An 11,302-nucleotide genomic window follows, 5' to 3' on the forward strand; every position below is an offset into this window, starting at 1 on the left:
TAAACCCAGTTTTTTTTACCTAGAGTTCAACTTTGGTGAACTATGACATGTGAATTTGACCAATAGCAAACTGACTTGACATTCCTGACCTCTGAGGGAATGGAGAGTCGGTGGGTCCAAAATAGAAAACAGACTGGCAGACTTTTTTTTAAAGACTGAAGTCAATGGTACAAATGTGCCTCTTGAATAAACTGTGTGAACCCTTTTCCCCCATTTTAAATAAACATTTTATTGATTGGAATAATTTAAAGTACAGAGAAAAGAGTTTTTAAGCTGACAACTTCCTTAAGTGGCTCACCCTAGCATTTCTATTCTGGGTTTGCTAGCATGTCAGTTCTGAGATAGATACTTCATTCATCCTCTTGGAGAAATTCACAAAGAGAACGTTCCCATACCGGGAGTCGAACCCGGGCCGCCTGGGTGAAAACCAGGAATCCTAACCGCTAGACCATATGGGATACTGGACTCTTATCTCTCTTGCTACAGTAGCTCACAAACCATATGAGTGAAATGTACACCACATTTCACCCAATGCCTTGTTGAAGCACAGAATTTCACTAAACCATTGCCTTGGTGTGATCGGATCTTAACTCCAACCTCTGCAGCTTGTCTTACCCATTCAGAATAATGATGTAGTCAACACTGACAGGATGCTATTTTTGTCTGTTTATCACATGACACTTGCAGCTCAGGGTTTACTTTAGTTTTGATCCCTTTTAATTTGTACTGACTCTTCCTCTTGTGAGCCACCACTGTGTGAAACGCATCCTCTTTTCTTGCACATTCTCTCTTGATTTTCAAACACACATGCTCTGTTAACAATGTGATTTGAATCATTAATACGCTACATTGTAGGCACCCATTATAATTGGAAAATTAGTTACAGCACAGTGTCTAACAGCTTCCTACAACACTAATGCCAGCCCTCTCTCTGTGTCATCTAAACCCTATGCTAATGAAGCCTGGGCCCACAACATGCAGGAGGTTGAATATCAATTTAATCAGGCCCTCCCTGCAGGGGCTTTCAGAGAGAAATGACAGCCAAAGTGCATTAGTAATTCTACTGCTGTCACTTCTCATAGCTGCTTACCTTGCAAACAAACCGCTCTAATGGCACCTGCCTGCTGGGCAATTTAGGCGCTGTAGAGGCAACAGAACATGAAATGGACTGAAGACCACTGACCTAAATAGGAAAGGGCCAACTCCAAACAAGGAGTGGCTGTTTTATTGTCAGACAGGCAAACATGTGAGCAATGTGTGTGTACAATTGACACACTTTACTGTAAGTGTATCTCCACCTCCAAGACAGCATTTTTAATAAAAGTGTGAGAGAAGTAGCAACAGCTACATCAATCAAAAACCTTTCTTTGGGAAAAAGTCTCTTGATCTGAAATTCTTGCCAATTTGTTTGTCATCAAAAGTGTTTTATCCTCATATCCTCACATTTCTGATTAATATCTGCAGATAACAGGCACAAATAAATACTTTAATACGCAAATGAATAGATAAAAGGAAGACTTCATTACTTCCACTCATACAATTGAATTGCTTTGACATAATCCCCTATTATTCCTCAAGGGGATGGGGGAGGGAGAGAGCATGATGGGATTGGTGGTAATGTGTGTATTCATATGTGTGTGTGTGTTGGGGGTGGTAAGGCTCATTTGAGTGTCAGCCTCTGTACACCAGCACAGGGGAGAAATATCATTGTCATTTCTCACTACACCCAGTGTAGATGCCCATGTTTTCATTCACTCTGTCTCATCATAACACACCACTGCCTCTCAGTGTGTCAGCTTTAAGAGCTCATTCGAACATGATGACTGGTGAACTAGCGCCACCTGTTGTTAATACTCACATACTGACAGAATGAATGATCCTCTGCAAGTGTTATATTTTACATTGTCTTAGTCTGAAATGAATCTATCACACTGTTTTTCTGTTGTACAGTGTCTCTCCTGGACTGCAATGCTAGTCCTTTCCTCTATCTAACTGCTTTGCTCAATATGTTGCGGCCAGATACCTCTTAGCAGCCAGGCCCCTTCACATCAATATGTCAGGTCAATAGTGTTGGGTGGTATTGAATGTGTCAGAGAAAAGAACTTCACTCGGGGAGGTGGGGTTGTGATGGTTGGGTTGACGGGATCCAGGTCTCCTTCAGGCGAGTGATCCATTCCAAGACTGCAGAAACAAACACACACACACAAAAAAATCAAGGCTGAGACCAGCTGTGCAGGAGAGAGTATGAATTTGTCAAGAGTATAGATGAGTAAAGAGGTAGCTGTAGAGTGGTACTGCGGAGGGAAGCTGAAAAATTCTACTTGCTTATAAAAGTATCTTTTAAGCTTCTGAATAAGACCGTGTTGAAAAAAGTGCATCCAATTATGACTTTCCATTACATGATATTTTACATGATGCACCACAAAACTTTAAACTCCACTGCCACACAGCAGCAGACATACTTTGTACCCTGGAGCAGACTTTGCACATTCACTTGTAGAACTGTGATGTTATATGTTGTTCTCTGGTCTTTAATGTGGCACAGACACGGCCGGGAGTTCTCTCACAGGCATTGCGTAAACCCTTAATGAGGAGCAGCCTGGCGTGATTAGGATTGTCTTGGGCACATATTAAATCCTGATTGGATGACACAGAGCAAGACTAAACATTTCCCATCCAGTCATGACGACTGCTCATTTAACCGTGGCAGATACTAAGGCAAAGGGGCGTTTGTTTGAGAACCGTGGCTGGTTTCATTCCTCCCTTAAGTATGTATGAATATTTAAGGTGCTGCATGTAGTCAATGAGACTACCTGATGGTCTGTTTAACCAAGGCCAGCTGCTTTTTCAGTAGACTCCCTCTCGTCTTTAACTACTACAGCACCCCAGTGAGAGTCCCCTTGAACACAATTGATTCATAGTCATCTATCTCATAGCCAAGGGCTGGGTAATCACAGCCAGAGAATCGAATCTACCACACTCCTGTTCCACCGGGGAGAGGAGTCTGTAATGAAATAACCCTCCTCTCTGCCTTAATTGTCTTTTTGGCCAATGGCATACAAAATCAGGAGTTGGGTTGTTGTTTTTTTCATTGGTGGAATTAGAGAAAATGATTTAATTAGAGCGTGTATTATCAAGCTTCTGCTAAATTAAGCCTAAGATGTGAAGGCTTGATGTTGTCAAGAGCATGAGCTGGTGGTCTCACTAAGACCAGTTAGTGCCAATAACATATGTTGAACTCAGGAGGACCTTCCCACTGATGTGTTAAATGTGCTTCTTTAAAGGGTCAGTTCACGCAATCATGGTTACTCGGATAAAGACTATTTCTTGGGAACTAGTTCACTGGTTCAGCTCTTAACAGCAAGGCAAAGACGAAAAATATGATTTTTTTGTAATTTACAGAAGAAAACCAAAAACAAAAAAAAAATGATGGGAGAGATGGAAAGGTGTGCATTAATACACACAGATGCACTGAACAAACACACGCTTTCACACAGCTCTTATCACTCCGATTGTGCAGTATGCAAATGTTTTGCCATCAACTCGGCCTAGCGGAGAATGACAGGAACATTTGATGCAGCGCCGCTTTTTAGTGGATTCCCCGCAGAAAGCTATTTTCACAGGATGTTATGTATGCATTTTTCAGACAGATTGCTGCAGGAGACAGGAGCTCAGGAGGGGAGCAAACACGACTGGAATGAAACGCAAGCCATAGTCTGCTGAGTGAAGTCAACCACAATGCAGGCCGTAAAGAGAGCCATATTCATCTCACATTTTTGCTGAACCAAAATAACATGTTCAATAAATCTTTGAAATCTTTGCATAAAGCAGCCCCAGGATTTGTGAAAGGACATTTTAAAACTGTAAAATTTGATTCTCATAAACACATTAAGGTGTTTCATGACCACTGGTGCAAATGAAACATGCAATAATTCTTCGGTTACTGCACTCATTATTCAGCCAGTTATACAATAAGCATCTGTGACTCCCTAATCTACTACTACAGTTTCTTTGAATAATATAAATGCAAAATCACCACACTAAGTGACTGTCACTCAGCCCCCCACTCCTTCCATTTTTACCTAGAGGTAGTAACAGAAAAGATACTGTGTGAGGACACATTACAGGCTGTGACAGCCCTTTTATGGATCTGACCTGGGAATGTTGTGAATGAAGGGCTGACAACAAAACACACCTCAACAAATTTTCATGAAGATTGTCTGATGTTTCTACAATCAAGAGAAAGATAATATAATAACTTACAAATGATAAAAGTAGGGGTTTCAATGTCACAATTAGGATGCAGCTTTAGTTCACTGCAGACATTATTTAGTCAGCCATACTAAATTTTATGAATCATCGTTTATAGCACAGATTATGGCTATCTCACTAAACTCCACCCATGAGCAGTCCAATCAATAAAGCATAAATCCAACCACTGTGTTGCTAATCCATGCACGTTTTTTCAAAGTAAGACTTCATACTATCAAATTTATCAACTATAACATTTCATTCAATTTGTGTGCTTTTTATTTATAATACAGCTCTATGCAAACAATGTAAGAACAGTGGTGCTCCTTAATTTTCCTGTCTTCAACATGAATCATGATGGTGAGGCTGACCTTTTTGCCTGGGACATGCCGCTTCAGCCTCAGTCTTTTATGTAATGAATAAAGCCCCCATGTGCATTTTTAAGACCATTATACAGACTTCTTGTTTTAAAACAAATCAGCTGGAAATGTTATTCTGTGTTAAAACAAGGACCCAAGGTTTAAAATATTACTGTGATCATCACTGAACGCTTGACAGATGAAGCAACAGTAGCTAAGGGGTGCGCAGCTTAGCAAATGGTCAATTGTGATGTTTATCTCATTTTACAGTAATATTATTTTGGCCACTCCCTTATCATCCTTATCAAGTAACCTATGGCACAGACTCATGGATCCTCACAGAGTGTCCACCTCTTATCACTTGTTACTGCTGAAATTTGAGGATGATTATGCCCAGGAAATACCGAACAACCCAGCTATGAATAGGTTTACTCCTTTGCCATGACTCCAAAAACCTTCAGCATAACCAAGAACTGGACAAATTACCCTAAAAGCTGCATTCTGCCATGCCACATACATGGCATTACATTATTCTGCCATTTATCTGTGGTGGAATAAAGCAGCACAGCTAGTGAGTGCTTCAAGAAATGTATCTTTTTCCTTGGCTGTCTGCTCTCTCTCTCCCTGGAGAGGCTCAGACCCAACCCTGCCATCTGCTGGCTCCATCCAGGTGAACAAAAACTCATACCAGCAGATGACCCAAAGTACCCTGTGTTCCCACTATGAAGAAAAGATGTCAGACATTCTCATCCCTCAGCAGCTTTGCTCCTTTTTTTAGTAGTCTGATTATGACTCAAAAGAACACATGCCACTTGCATGAGCAATATCAAGTGCTCTTAAATAATATTGGCAAAAAACAATGTTCATTTCTGGAGGAAAGAGAGAGCAGGAGGGAAAAACAGAGTGTGTGCGGAGGAGAGAGAGATGTGTGGGGAGGGTCGTTGGAGGGGGTTTCAATGCTTCTGAGAGGTGCCTCATTTTCCAGCACCATCTGTTCCTGGTTCTGCAAGCTGGAAGCCTTGTTTGTGTCAAACACCTCCCACACACTCTGAGCAGCTAGACACCAACAGCAAGGACACCATCACCTGTTTCAAACAACTGCACAATGTGACCTGCTGCATCCGTTAACTACTAATCACACCGTGTTTGATGATGTTGTTAACCCACTCCTTTAGAGGTTCCTTCCCTCAGGCTCCTTACCAAAGTTCTAACCAGCCCTGAACTACTGCTAATCTGTGCTTTGGAGGTGGATGACAATGAAAAGGTTGATAGAGGGAGAGAGCAGGAGGAAGACCAGACCAGACCTGGGGGCTGGAGTCAGCCCTGCTTCCCCTCCAGGAGGACAGAGATAGAAGGAAGACAGAGGCGCATGAACAAGGCCATGCTCCTCCATTTCAATCAGCTGCTGCCGTCTCACATGGCAGCAGAGCATCCGGAGGGGAGGTGCCGTCATGAATCCTAATTGCTCCCTTTTCACCACATTGCAAGGTGTTTCTATGCAAATCTGTCCTGAGAGGTATCTGGTTTATGCAAGGCCAACTGTATGAACTGAAATGTGAGCAGGAATCTCACTGAGACAAAAGCCTTGGTGGAGAGATGCTGGTATTATAATTCATTTGGATAAATTATTCATTTTGCACATGGCTCTCCTGAGTGCAGGACAGAGCGCAGTTTCACACACGTAGATAATGTTTTGACATGTATGTATTCCACCACATCGATGGGCACTGGCCTCAGGTTAAGATATATGGCTTTAATAAGAGTGACGAAGATGCAAAATAATGAGATGTCTGGGAGGAGAGCGCAGGGGTGTCCACGGAGAGACAGAGACAGAGAAAAACCAAAACATTATTCTTCGGTGTGTGGACTCCTGGCCTTTACTGATATTTCTGCCTCGTTTTTATACCTTTATGAATGCCCGGTGATGCACATTTGCAACTCATATATATATATATATATATATATATATGTGTGTGTGTGTGTGTGTGTGTGTGTGTGTGTGTGTGTGTGTGTGTGTGTGTGTGTGTGTGTGTGTCATGTACTTCATGATAATACCAGATTTCATATTTCACTTACTTTTACTCAATAACTGCAACAATATTTACCTATATTTATCTTTTGCTGCCACATGTGACATATTTTTCTGGACACAGCTTCAGGACTTTGATTAAAGTTCTATAGGCAGACCCAAAATTTAATAATAATAATAACAACAACAACAACAACAACATTATTGCCACCCTTCTTCTCATTGTCAAGGGGAAAGAGGAACTGCTCTAACTTTTCTCCACTGTTTACATTTGCTCTTGAGCCTCTTGTCTCAGGTGTCACTTGTGGTCTGGGTGGTTGTAAACCAACACCTTCTGCATTAATATGTGTGGTACTGAAACAGACGATTAATCCGGTACTAGAAAAGTAATGACAGTTTGGATAATTAATTAACTGCTGACATCATTAGAAACAAGACTAAGGGTGAATGTTTATACCCAGTTCACTGGCAATCTGTCCAATAGCTGCCAAGATATTTCACTAAAAAACAAAAATGTCAACCTCAAATGTCAACAAACTTTTTGAATCTAAAAACACTGGACCCTACAATCCATAATGCAATTCAATAGCAGGTTTCATAAGATTCTCCCTCCATTTCTTCCAAATTCTGTGCCTCCAGGCCAAAATGAGCCAGATAACATCATCAGAGCTGTTATCTCAGGTTTTACAAAGATCCTCTAGAATCTATTATGCATTTGTTTTCATGGGTTAAGAAGGAACTCCTCGTGACAAACTTCCATGTATAAAATTTAAGTTAAGGGTCTCTATGTTCTGTTCGAGCACCGAATGTTAGTCCAAGACCGGTTAAATTGTACACTTTCATCCATTAAAACAACTTGATTAATAACACCACAAACAGGATGTGCTGATTGATGACCAACCAGATCTCACGGATCAAATATTACTGTCTTGCAAATCCAATGGTATACAACTGCGTGTACACTGTGCTGATCAATATGAGTTGTGGGAACAATACAATGAAGCCTATCTCCATCCCCGTCCTCTGATCATACATACATATATACGTAAATGGACTCTGACACAGGGCTCTTATTACAAACCCTTCCATCACAAATGACCATAATCTATACTGTGCTCCCAATGGCTCTCCTGGGAAGCTCCACTCATTTGATTTTTCATCTCATCCTCTTTCACTTTATTTCTCGTAATTGAGACACAGAGCCCTGCTGTTTTGACAAGTTAAACGACTACAGGCAATGATGTGCTTCCCTGCCAGTCTGTAAGCAGCACACGTCGGCAGCCACCACCTCGCTATGTGTTTAATGGAAATGTGTGTGTTTGTGTCTCTTTGGATGCGTGTTGACGTGCATGCTTTTTCCACATGCACAGCCCTCCTTATTCCTGCACCCTCCCGACCCTCTGCAGCATCTTTTTGAGGTGAAATTGAAATGGATTGTGTAGCTCAATATTTTATTGACATCAACTTCACAGAATGTAGCTACAGTGACACCGGGGATAATTATTTCACCACAGATTTCTTCCTCTCCACATTTCTCTGCCTCTCTCTTTCTGCCTTCCTCCAAGCCCTTCCATTCCTGTAGAGAATTAGTTCTGCATAAATTACCCAGTGGAATATTGAATCAGTCTCCAGCCACCAAAGGCGAGTCTGTGTGGCTGATTACCAAGCAGTGCGCACAACATGCGTGCAGACACACACACATGGAGCAAGAGGGAGAGGGGCCTCTAAGCAAGGAGCTGACACCATTGCAGAAAACATGGTAAGAGGAGGAGGAGGAGGAGGAAGGGTGGGGGACAAAGTGGGATCAGCCAATCTGTATATGGAGAGAAAGCTGTATTAGCCACCCTAGCTACACACTATCTACTCATTACTAAGTCATTAGCAGGGGCATGGTTTTAAAAGAGGGAGGGATCAATCAGTTGTCATGGGTCAATGTTTTGCAGCCCCATTATGAACCTTGGGTGGCTCTGTAAATTAAGCACAGTAATTACTCATGTTAATTACACAAAGATGGTGGTCACATTGATCCACAAATACGTTTTGCATGTAAAACGGTATGATGAGTAAACACTGGGTTGCGTGCAAGTATTTAAAAGGACGCCCACGCCAATCAGACGAGGAAAGAAGAGAGGAACACTTCTCTCAGCTCTGAGGGGTTTCTAATCTTATATTTATACTGCAGTGTAGTGCTGAAAAAGTAAATTAACAGAAACAATTATTATGATCACTGATTAATCAAGTCATTTATCAAGCAAAAATTCGAAATTATCCCTTGTTCCAGCTTCTCAGATGTGAGGATTCTGTTTTATTTCATTGTAAATTTCGTACTTTTAGATCGTGAACTGAAGACATCATGGTCAGGGAATTTGTGATGGGCATTTTCACCATCTTTAGGTTTAACAGGCTAAATGATTAGTCAATTAATTGAAAAAGTAATTTGGATTTTGCTTCTACTATCATCGATTATTCTCCAAATTTGATGGATACTGGAAAAAGGCATTAGCTGTTAGACACACACCCTGAAGGCTTCATTACATATAAGTGAGCAAAAGGTATTTTTTCCTCCTAGATTTTACATAATTAACCTTAGACCATTTGTCTACATATAAATCTGATACAGTATCTAACAGGGACAGTGACCAAATTTGTGGATCACCAGTCCTGAGAGAGACCCAGTTTTCCTCGATCTGAACAGTCTGAGATACTAAATTCCTCCACAGGGAGTGCTGTGTGTGTGTGTGTGTGTGTGAATGAGAGAGAGAGAGAGAGAGAGAGAGAAAGAGAGAGAGAGAGAGAGAGAGAGAGAGCACGTGTCTGCTCATGACTGCACGATTAGGCCACTGTATATGATAGTTTTGTACACAGAGATGCTCAAGAGGCACTTTAAGGGAAGATCACAGAGCTGCCTCTCATGCTGAAAAACATTGTTAGCAGCAGCCCCTCAAGTGTTTTTGAGCATCACTTCTAATGCTCTTTACATATATTTGCACAGACTGATACATTTGTATATCCTTGAGTCATGTGTCCCTGGATGTAAAGACTCAGAGAGACCCAGCTCTTTGGGGATCTGTTGACTCCTGAGAGGCAGATTTAGAGAGCCCAGACCATGTTGAACACTGTATTAGAGGTTTAATTAGAGGCCTTCATAGATCTAAGTGGCAGCAGAATTAGAAAATGGAAAATCTGATTCAGCCAGGCAATTTTCACTGTTGGAGGTTGTAAGTTGACTGAACAATTAATCAGCGCAAGCATGTTGTGGAAGGAAATCCTCATCAGGAAGTCATCAGTCACCATCAGCGCTTCCATGCTAGTGCATCAAACAACGCAGGTATAACAGCAGGTTTGTTTAGTCTGTGTACCTACTCTGTCTCTATATTTCCAGCTTCTGGAAATTCATTTGATGCCATCTAGAGGCTGGACTGCAGATCACAGCAAATTTTTTTGCAGATATCATGTTTCTATTGCTAAGAAACAAGTTTTTTTCTTTAATATCAAAGTCTTGACTTCAATTTCTTCAAAGATTTTTTTAAAGGCACAATAATTTTAACCCCTTAAAAACACATTTTTGATTCAATGTCTTTTGTAGTGTACATCAGGACTTACTAACCCCAATTTTTAATACATTAGGGAGCAGAGGGCTAAGTGAGGCAGAGAGAATTTTGCTAAGAATTGCGGAAGGAGATTGTGTAGAAAGGGAAACGAAAGCAGTTTTAGCTCACTGTTCACACTGCCGATCACACACACACACAGAGGCACAGTACACAATCATTTAAAAGCTTGATTTGGCAAACTACTTACCCTGTTGATTTACATACCTGAAAAGAGACCTGAAAATGGCTGTCCACCAACGTTCACCATCCAACCTGACAGAATTGGAGAGGATCTGCAAGGAGAAATGGCAGAGGATCCCCAAATCCAGCTGTGAAAAACTTGTTGCATGATTCTCAAAAAGACTCATGGCTGTATTAGCTCAAAAGGGTGCTTCTACTAAATACTGAGCAAAGGGTCTGAATACTTATGGTCGTGTGTTATTTCAGTTTTTCTTTTTAAATAAATCTGCAAAAAATTCAACAATTACATGTTTCTCTGTCTATATGGGGTGCTGTATGTACATTAATGAGGGAAAAAATAAACTTAAATGATTTTAGCAAATGGCTGCAATATAACAAAGAGTGAAAAATTGAAGGGGGTCTGAATACTTTCCGTACCCACTGTATATCTGCTAAAAATGGATTAAACTTATATGTCTCCTTTCTTTATCACTTAAGTTTCAGAATTCATCAGAATTGAATCAGAATTAATTTGTTATATTAATTACAAAAAAACCAAAAACAAAACATGTTAAATTACATTGTGGCCCTGATTTGCTAGCTGGCATCAGTTCAAAATTCAAGTGTTCAAATATGTATTGTTCATGTAAATGAGTTTATCTACTATAATGTTCATGAAATGAACATCATTACATTATGTATCAAGCAAAACCCGACGTCCACTACAAGGCACAGCTGAAAAAAAAAAAGCCAAGACTTAGATGAGAAGACCGATACTTCTCTCATGCCTGTGCATGAAGTACAGAGCAAGGGCCAGGAGGCGTTAAGTCTAGCTTAGCATGAAGACTGAAAGCAACGGCAAATAGCTAGCACATACACAAAAAAGGAGAATA

The 11,302-nt window shown here is 40.8% G+C and overlaps 1 non-coding gene across 1 annotated transcript; it reads right to left on the reverse strand.

Annotated features, from left to right (window-relative positions):
• Positions 1–386: 386 nt before the first annotated feature.
• trnae-uuc lies at positions 387–458 on the reverse strand. Its single transcript has one exon. It is a non-coding gene; the product is annotated as a tRNA-Glu (tRNA).
• Positions 459–11,302: the final 10,844 nt, after the last annotated feature.

This window comes from Toxotes jaculatrix, chromosome 21 (assembly GCF_017976425.1).
Source record: "Toxotes jaculatrix isolate fToxJac2 chromosome 21, fToxJac2.pri, whole genome shotgun sequence".
Taxonomy (NCBI): Eukaryota; Metazoa; Chordata; class Actinopteri; family Toxotidae; genus Toxotes; species Toxotes jaculatrix.